We start from the raw sequence: 7,962 nt of genomic DNA on the forward strand, positions 1-7,962 counted from the left end.
ACATGGTTTCAAAACGAAACGAAAAAATAATGCCCAGCTGCTCTATAATATATCCATACATTGTGATTCTTACATGTGACACTCCAAGATACCTAGGAATAATACTCGACAGATCTCTAGCGTTCAAAAAACACTGCATAAATTTCAAATCAGAAGTCTCCACCAGGAACAACCTACAGAGAAAACTGGCCGGGCCATGATGGGGCAGGATTGCACAACCTCCTGTTCGAAGAAACAGCAACAAACAGGGAAAAAAACGAAGCTGGAGCAGGAAAAAACCTATCCCATGCTTGGGCAACAACCCTAACCACAACGAATAAGGTCAAGGAAAACTTTCCTCAGAACATCGTAGAAACTAACAACCATTGATGAAGAAGACAAGCAGCAACTATGGACGGCTGAGACGTCCCAACCACCTGGTTGAAAACTTTTTTCATTATCTTTACCCCCTGGTTCCGATGGGAATTGGCCAGCCTGGGAGTTCCTCAATAGACTGAGTCAGATGTGAGCAGATCACGGGATAACCTGGCAAAGTGGGGATACAAGGAAGGAAACAAAAGCCATTGTGACTGTGGAGAGGAACAGACTGTTCAATTTATGCTTCATTGTCGTCTGTGTCTAGCCACCTGATCAGAAGATGACCTTCACCAGGCAATGGAAAATGCAATGGAAGTTGCCAAATTTTGGTCAAAGATTATATAAACTGTGTTGATCTGTCAATACTTGTATAAACTGTGTTTTATGTATGTTTCTGACACGAGACTAATAATAATAATAATAATAATAATTCTTATTTGCAGCGATAAATTAGTAATGTTAGTAATGTTGGAACTGCGAATTGCGCTGTTCGTGTAGGAGCCGCAAAGTAAGTAATTTTTTGGCTATTTTTTATTCTCTTTCTTCTGTGGCCTTCTGTCCACAGTCTAGAGTTACAGGGACAGCGGACCATTGATTTAAAAGTAGTTTAACTACAGTATCATTATACTATGTATTTCGGTACAAATCACTCCATTCCTTTGATGAAAATCCGAGGTCTGGAAACCAAAATACAGTAACCGACATGGATTTTTAGTGGGCCCGGACAACCACACACAGCAAAACATACCTATAGATTGATGGGATGAAGAGGGTCAGTCAGTCGGTTTGAAACTGGAATTCGAAACTGTATGTACCGGAAACACAAAAGGGATTGTCAGAGGTGAATGAGACGTTGAGTTTCAGAAATATGGTAGGATCGAAAGGAATCGAGTAGCCATTAGGTTCACTTCGCTCTGTGAACAACGTACTGTCGGCCGTGCACATTAATTTTGGAAATGGGCACATTACATTTGGAAATGGGAAGAAATCAGAACAGCAAAATCGGCTTGTAAAGCATGGGAAGTATTAGTGCTTGTCCATTGTTTGCAGTTGAAATAAAGGTGGCGGGAGATCCACATGACGTGTCGGACCCATGTGTTATTGAAGGTTTGTTTCTGGCCCTATGTTACGTCTCGCTGCTGACAGTCAAAAAGCTCACGACGTCTCATTCCTACGTTGACTTACTTTGGTACCTCGCCTGTTGTCGATTGGTAGTTAGTGATCCGCCTTTGGAATAAAGAATCGTCTGATCAATGAGCCACATTCATCATTAATTAACCTGATCCAGGCTCTACACACATAATACTGACTTCCTGGTGATGTCCTTGCATTTTTAGTAGGTAAAGCGTCTGTAATGTGAACCTTCACACGGTTAGCCTACAATAAAGAGTACATTTTAAAACTATTATTTGGTGAAAGGAAGTCAATTCTCCCTTTCCTAGCGTTTATTCTGCTGAATGGGACCAGCCACTTTCATGATTCGGCATATTCATTTAGAAAATTCTTTGAGTCTGCAGTCAACCTAAATTAGAGTGTGATGATGATGATAATGGTGTCGACAGTGGTCGTCACAATGGTGATGATAATACAGGCAGGATTTTAACTTAAAGACTAAATTATGATGCCGCCCAGGATATCTCGACAACGGCCCCGAATACCTTGACGTTTGTATAACGACCGGATAATTTTGACTTTCAGTAAGGCGCTTAAGTACTTCACAGTGACCTGAGTACAGGTACTGTAATCTAGTATTAAAAAATAAAACATTACAGTGAGCGTCAGAAAGATGAACTATTTTTTAAAAAATATTTCAGTTTAAGTTAATGGTTAGATATTCTTCCTCTCGTCAGTCGTCAGTTAACGGAAAGGAGAGGAGGAATTCGCGCCATTTGTTTGTGAATCATGTTAATTCTGATTTTTTAAGATAGTATGTGCTCTAACGCAGAGGTTGGAGATCCGTCCATATTTGTCTAACGGAGAGAGTAAAACCGTCAGAAACTGCGTTCCGATTAAGATTTATTCCAGACATGTAATCGTTGATGCGCTAAATAAGCCATAGAATGAGGTCGAGATGGTGTCAGTTAAAAATTATAATAACATACACTGAAGAGCCAAAGAAACTGGTACACCTGCCTATAGGGCAGGGCCCCCGCTAGCATGCAGAAGTACCGCAACACAGCGTGGCGTGGATTCAACTAATGTCTGGAGTATTGCAGGAGGGAATTGACACCATGAATCCTGCAGAGTTGTCCATAAATCCGTAAGAGACCGAGGGGGTGAGTCTTCTTCTGATCAATACGTTGCAATCCATCCCAGATATGCACAATAATGTTCATGTCTGGGGAGTTTGGTGGCCAGCGGAAGTGTTTAAACTGAGAAAAGTGTTCCTGGATCCACTATGTAACACGTCGCACGTCGCACCGGCATTCCATACGCTACTGTTTGGTTGTGCACTGAGGCGTACCCTCCGATGCTATCCGCACAAAATACGACGTTTATGCAGGATGACGCTCCACCCCATATTGCTAGAGCCGTGAAAGATCTCTTGCGCGCGTCGTTTGGTGATGATCGCGTGCTCAGCCGCCACTTTCGTCATGCTTGGCCTCCCAGGTTACCAGACCTCAGTCCGTGCGATTATTGGCTTTGGGGTTACCTGGAGTCGCAAGTGTATCGTGATCGACCGACATCTCTAGGGATGCTGAAAGACAACATCCGTCGCCAATGCCTTACCATAACTACGGAAATGCTTCACAGTGCTGTTCACAACATTATTCCTCGACTACAGCTATTGTTGAGGAATGATGGAGGACATATTGAGCATTTCCTGTAAGGAACATCATCTTTGCTTTGTCTTACTTAGTTATGCTAATTATTGCTATTCTGATCAGATGAAGCGCCATCTGTCGGACATATTTTGAAATTTTGTTTTTTTTGGTTCTAATAAAACCCCATGTCATTCCAAGTATGTGTGTCAATTTGTACCTCTCTATGTACATTATTCCGTGATTAATAAACGGTCACAACGCCCATATGGTACTAGGGACAGTAAGTTGACTGAAACCAGACGTAAACAGTAATGAAATCCTAAACTAAGATTGGAATGGATACCGCAGAGACAGGCTGGACAGCGAAGGGGGAGGCGTGTTTATAGCGATAAGAAGTGCAATAGTTTCGAAGGAAATTGACGGAGATCCGAAATGTGAAATGATTTGGGTGAAGGTCACGGTTAAAGCAGGCTCAGATGTCTCTATAGGCCCCCTGGCTCAGCAGCTGTTGTGGCTGAGCGCCTGAAGGATAATTTGGAAAATATTTCGAGTAGATTTCCCCACCATGTTATGGTTCTGGGTGGAGATTTTAATTTGCCGGATATAGACTGGGAAACTCAAACGTTCATAACGGGTGACAGGGACAAAGAATCCAGTGGAATTTTTTTAAGTGCTTTATCTGAAAACTCGCTTGAGCAGTTAAACAGAGAACCGACTCGTGGCGATAACATATTTGACCTTCTGGTGACAAACAGACCCTAACTATTTCAAACAGTTAACGCAGAACAGGGAATCAGCGATCATAAAGCGGTTACGGCATCGATGATTTTTGCCGTAAATAGAAATATTAAGAAAGGTAGGAAGACTTTTCTGTTTGGCAAAAGTGACAGAAAGCAGATTACACAGTACCTGACGGCTCAACACAAAAGTTTTGTCTCAAGTACAGATAGTGTTGAGGATCAGTGGACAAAGTTCAAAACCATCGTACAATACGCGTTAGATGACTATGTGCCAAGCAAGATCGTAAGAGATGGAAAAGAGCCACCGTGGTACAACAACCGAGTTAGAAAACTGCTGCGGAAGCAAAGGGAACTTCACAGAAAATATAAACATAGCCAAAGCCTTGCAGACAAACAAAAATTACGCGAAGCGAAATGTAGTGTGAGGAGGGCTATGCGAGAGGCGTTCAATGAATTCGAAAGTAAAGTTCTATGTACTGACTTGGCAGAAAATCCTAAGAAATTTTGGTCTTATGTCAAAGCGGTAGGTGGATCAAAACAAAATGTCCAGACACTCTGTGACGAAAATGGTACTGAAACAGATGACAGGCTAAAGGCCGAAATACTAAATGTGTTTTTCCAAAGCTGTTTCACAGAGGAAGACTGCACTGTAGATCCTTCTCTAGATTGTCATACAGATGACAAAATGGTAGATATCGCAATTGACGACAGAGGGATAGAGAAACAATTAAAATCGCTCAAAAGAGGAAAGGCCGCTGGACCTGATGGGATACCAGTTCGATTTTACACAGAGTACGCGAAGGAACTTGCCCCCCTTCTTGCAGCGGTGTACCGTAGGTCTCTAGAAAAGCTTAGCGTACCAAAGGATTGGAAAAGGGCACAGGTCATCCCCGTCTTGAAGAAGGGACGTCGAACAGATGTGCAGAACTATAGACATATATCTCTAACATCGATCAGTTGTAGAATTTAGAACACGTATTATGTTCGAGTATAATATCTTTTCTGGAGACTAGAAATCTACTCTGTAGGAATCAGCATGGGTTTCGAAAAAGACGGTCGTGTGAAACCCAGCTCGCGCTATTCGTCCACGAGACTCAGAGGGCCATAGACACGAGTTCACAGGTAGATGCCGTGTTTCTTGACTTCCGCAAGGCGTTCGATACAGTTCCCCACCGTCGTTTAATGAACAAAGTAAGAGCATATGGACTATCAGACCAATTGTGTGATTGGATTGAAGAGTTCATAGATAACAGAACGCAGCATGTCATTCTCAATGGAGAGAAGTCTTCCGAAGCAAGAATGATTTCAGGTGTGCCGCAGGGGAGTGTCATAGGACCGTTGCTATTCACAGTATACATAAATGACCTTGTGGATGACATCGGAAGATCACTGAGGCTTTTTGCAGATGATGCTGTGGTGTATCGAGAGGTTGTAACAATGGAAAATTGTACTGAAATGCAGGAGGATCTGCAGCGAATTGACGCATGGTGCAGGGAATGGCAATTGAATCTCAATGTAGACAAATGTAATGTGCTGCGAATACACAGAAAGATAGATCCCTTATCATTTAGCTACAAAATAGCTGGCCAGCAACTGGAAGCAGTTAATTCCATAAATTATCTGGAAGTACGCATTAGGAGTGATTTAAAATGGAATGATCATATAAAGTTGATCGTCGGTAAAGCAGATGCCACACTGAGATTCATTGGAAGAATCCTAAGGAAATGCAATCCTAAAACAAAGGAAGTAGGTTACAGTACTCTTGTTCGCCCACTGCTTGAATACTGCTCAGCGGTGTGGGATCCGTACCAGATAGGGTTGATAGAAGAGATAGAGAAGATCCAACGGAGAGCAGCGCGCTTCGTTACAGGATCAATTAGTAATCGCGATGATAGATAAACTCCAGTGGAAGACTCTGCAGGAGAGACGCTCAGTAGCTCTTCACCGAAGAGTCAAGCAGTATATTGCTCCCTCCTACGTATATCTCGCGAAGAGACCATGAGGATAAAATCAGAGAGATTAGAGCTCACACAGAAGCATACTGACAATCTTTCTTCCCACGAACAATACGAGACTGGAATAGAAAGGAGAACTGATAGAGGTACTCAGGGTACCCTCCGCCACACACCGTCAGGTGGTTTGCGGAGTATGGATGTAGATGTAGATGTAGATTTATTCAGTTTTCAAATTTAAACTGACTTTTTGATCACCCGTTATATCAAATTGAGTGCCACGGCTCAGTTACTAGTAAAGGAGATAAATTTTTTTAATTAGTTGGTGATCTTTGCGGAATTTTTCTGAATAGCACCGTCTACATCTCTTAAAACATTTGTTCTTTATCATCACGGTTAAACTACTGCCGTCGTCAGATAAAAACCAGTAACTGATAAAAGAAAGTGCAGTGCTACATGCAATACAATCTATGCTTTGGCGCTCCACTTTAGTGTAGTTTTGTATTGAAACTCCGCTTGAGGTTTTTGTTCTGTTTAAAATATTTGTGCAACAATGACACATGAGCATATTAAATTGTCGTTACCGGTTTAGACCAACCAGAAGGCATCTTTAAACTATCAATAGATAATAGAGAATACAAAATATCATTTATTCCATAATCTATAGAACCTACCAAATAATGATTTACATGATAATGAAAAAGATAATAAAATCGCGCATAAAAGCACATCCTGCAAGTGGTTTCTGTTGTCTTGTTAATAACTGAGAAGGAATAGTAGATAAACACAGAGGTATTGTAGGCGGAGTCGAATCTAGCCTCTGTGAGTGTGATAGCATCGAAAAACAATATAAAAATATAAGAACAGGTCTTAAAATTTCGGGTGAAAAGAAAACAAAATTCATCACAAGTATTAAAGAATCCTCAAAATACATAGAAACATAAATAGGTAAAATAGAGCATGGAAGGAAACTTAAATATCTTGGAGAAAATATACGACAGAATGAGCTAGGAAACTTTACAGAAGATGAAGGAGTTAACGAAATGGAGAGAGCATATGGATCCAAAACGAATATGTAAACAAGAGTAGTGGGACGAAGGCCATTCTGCACAGACATTTTTATCAAATTAATTAATTAATTGATCAATTAATTACCCCCCTTGGTGAAATCACCAGTCCATTGGAGGGTCCCTCTTTCTTCTCTTGGAAGACCCCAGCACTCACTTCCCCCTTTGCCACTCCTCTTCACTCCTGTTCCTTCATACCTCCAGAAAAAGCGAATTGGTGGGATAAATTGCTCAGTCTGTGCTGAACTATTGGAAGGATGTCACGACATGAAATTTAAATCAATGTCCTTTACATTCCAGAGAATATATATTTTATTTATAAAATTTAAATAGTACATTCTTTAGTTAATCAGTTTGTGGAAGACAGGCTTTTGGATCCCTTTATTTGATTGAAAAAGCTCGTCTTTTTCTGCTGTTTATTTTATTTGGGAAGGTACAGGTGCTGTGACATTCTATGAAAAAAATTATGAAGCTGTCAAAAACTTCCTGGCAGCTTAAAACTGTGTGCCGGGCCGAGACTCGAACTCGGGACCTTTGCCTTTCACGGGCAAGTGCTCTACCAACTGAGCTACCCAAGCACGACTCACACCCCGCCCTCACAGCTTTACTTCTGCCAGTATCTCGTGTAGTACCTCCCAAACTTTACAGAAGCTCTCCTGCTAACCTTGCCCGCGAAAGGCAAAGGTCCCGAGTTCGAGTCTCGGACCGGCACACAGTTTTAATCTGCCAGGAAATTTCATATCAGCGCACACTCCGCTGCAGAGTGAAAATCTCACTCTGGAAACATCCCCCAGGCTGTGGCTAAGCCATGTCTCCGCAATATCCTTTCTTTCAGGAGTGCTAGTTCTGCAAGGTAAGCAGGAGAGCTTCTGTAAAGGTTGGAAGGTAGGAGACGAGATACTGGCAGAAGTAGAGGTGTGAGTACCAGGCGTGAGTCGTGCTTGGGTAGCTCAGATGGTAGAGCACTTGCCAGCGAAAGGCAAAGGTCCCGAGTTCGAGTCTCGGACCAACACACGGTTTTAATCTCCCAGGAAGTTTCATATCAGCGCACACTCCGCTGCAGAGGGAAAATCTCATTCCG

At 42.0% G+C, this 7,962-nt stretch overlaps 1 non-coding gene across 1 annotated transcript; it reads right to left on the reverse strand.

The window, feature by feature from the left end:
* Positions 1-7,385: 7,385 nt before the first annotated feature.
* Trnas-uga (transfer RNA serine (anticodon UGA)) lies at positions 7,386-7,460 on the reverse strand. The gene has a single exon. It is a non-coding gene; the product is annotated as a tRNA-Ser (tRNA).
* Between the last annotated feature and the right edge of the window lie 502 nt (positions 7,461-7,962).

This window comes from Schistocerca serialis, chromosome 4 (assembly GCF_023864345.2).
Source record: "Schistocerca serialis cubense isolate TAMUIC-IGC-003099 chromosome 4, iqSchSeri2.2, whole genome shotgun sequence".
NCBI lineage: Eukaryota > Metazoa > Arthropoda > Insecta > Orthoptera > Acrididae > Schistocerca > Schistocerca serialis.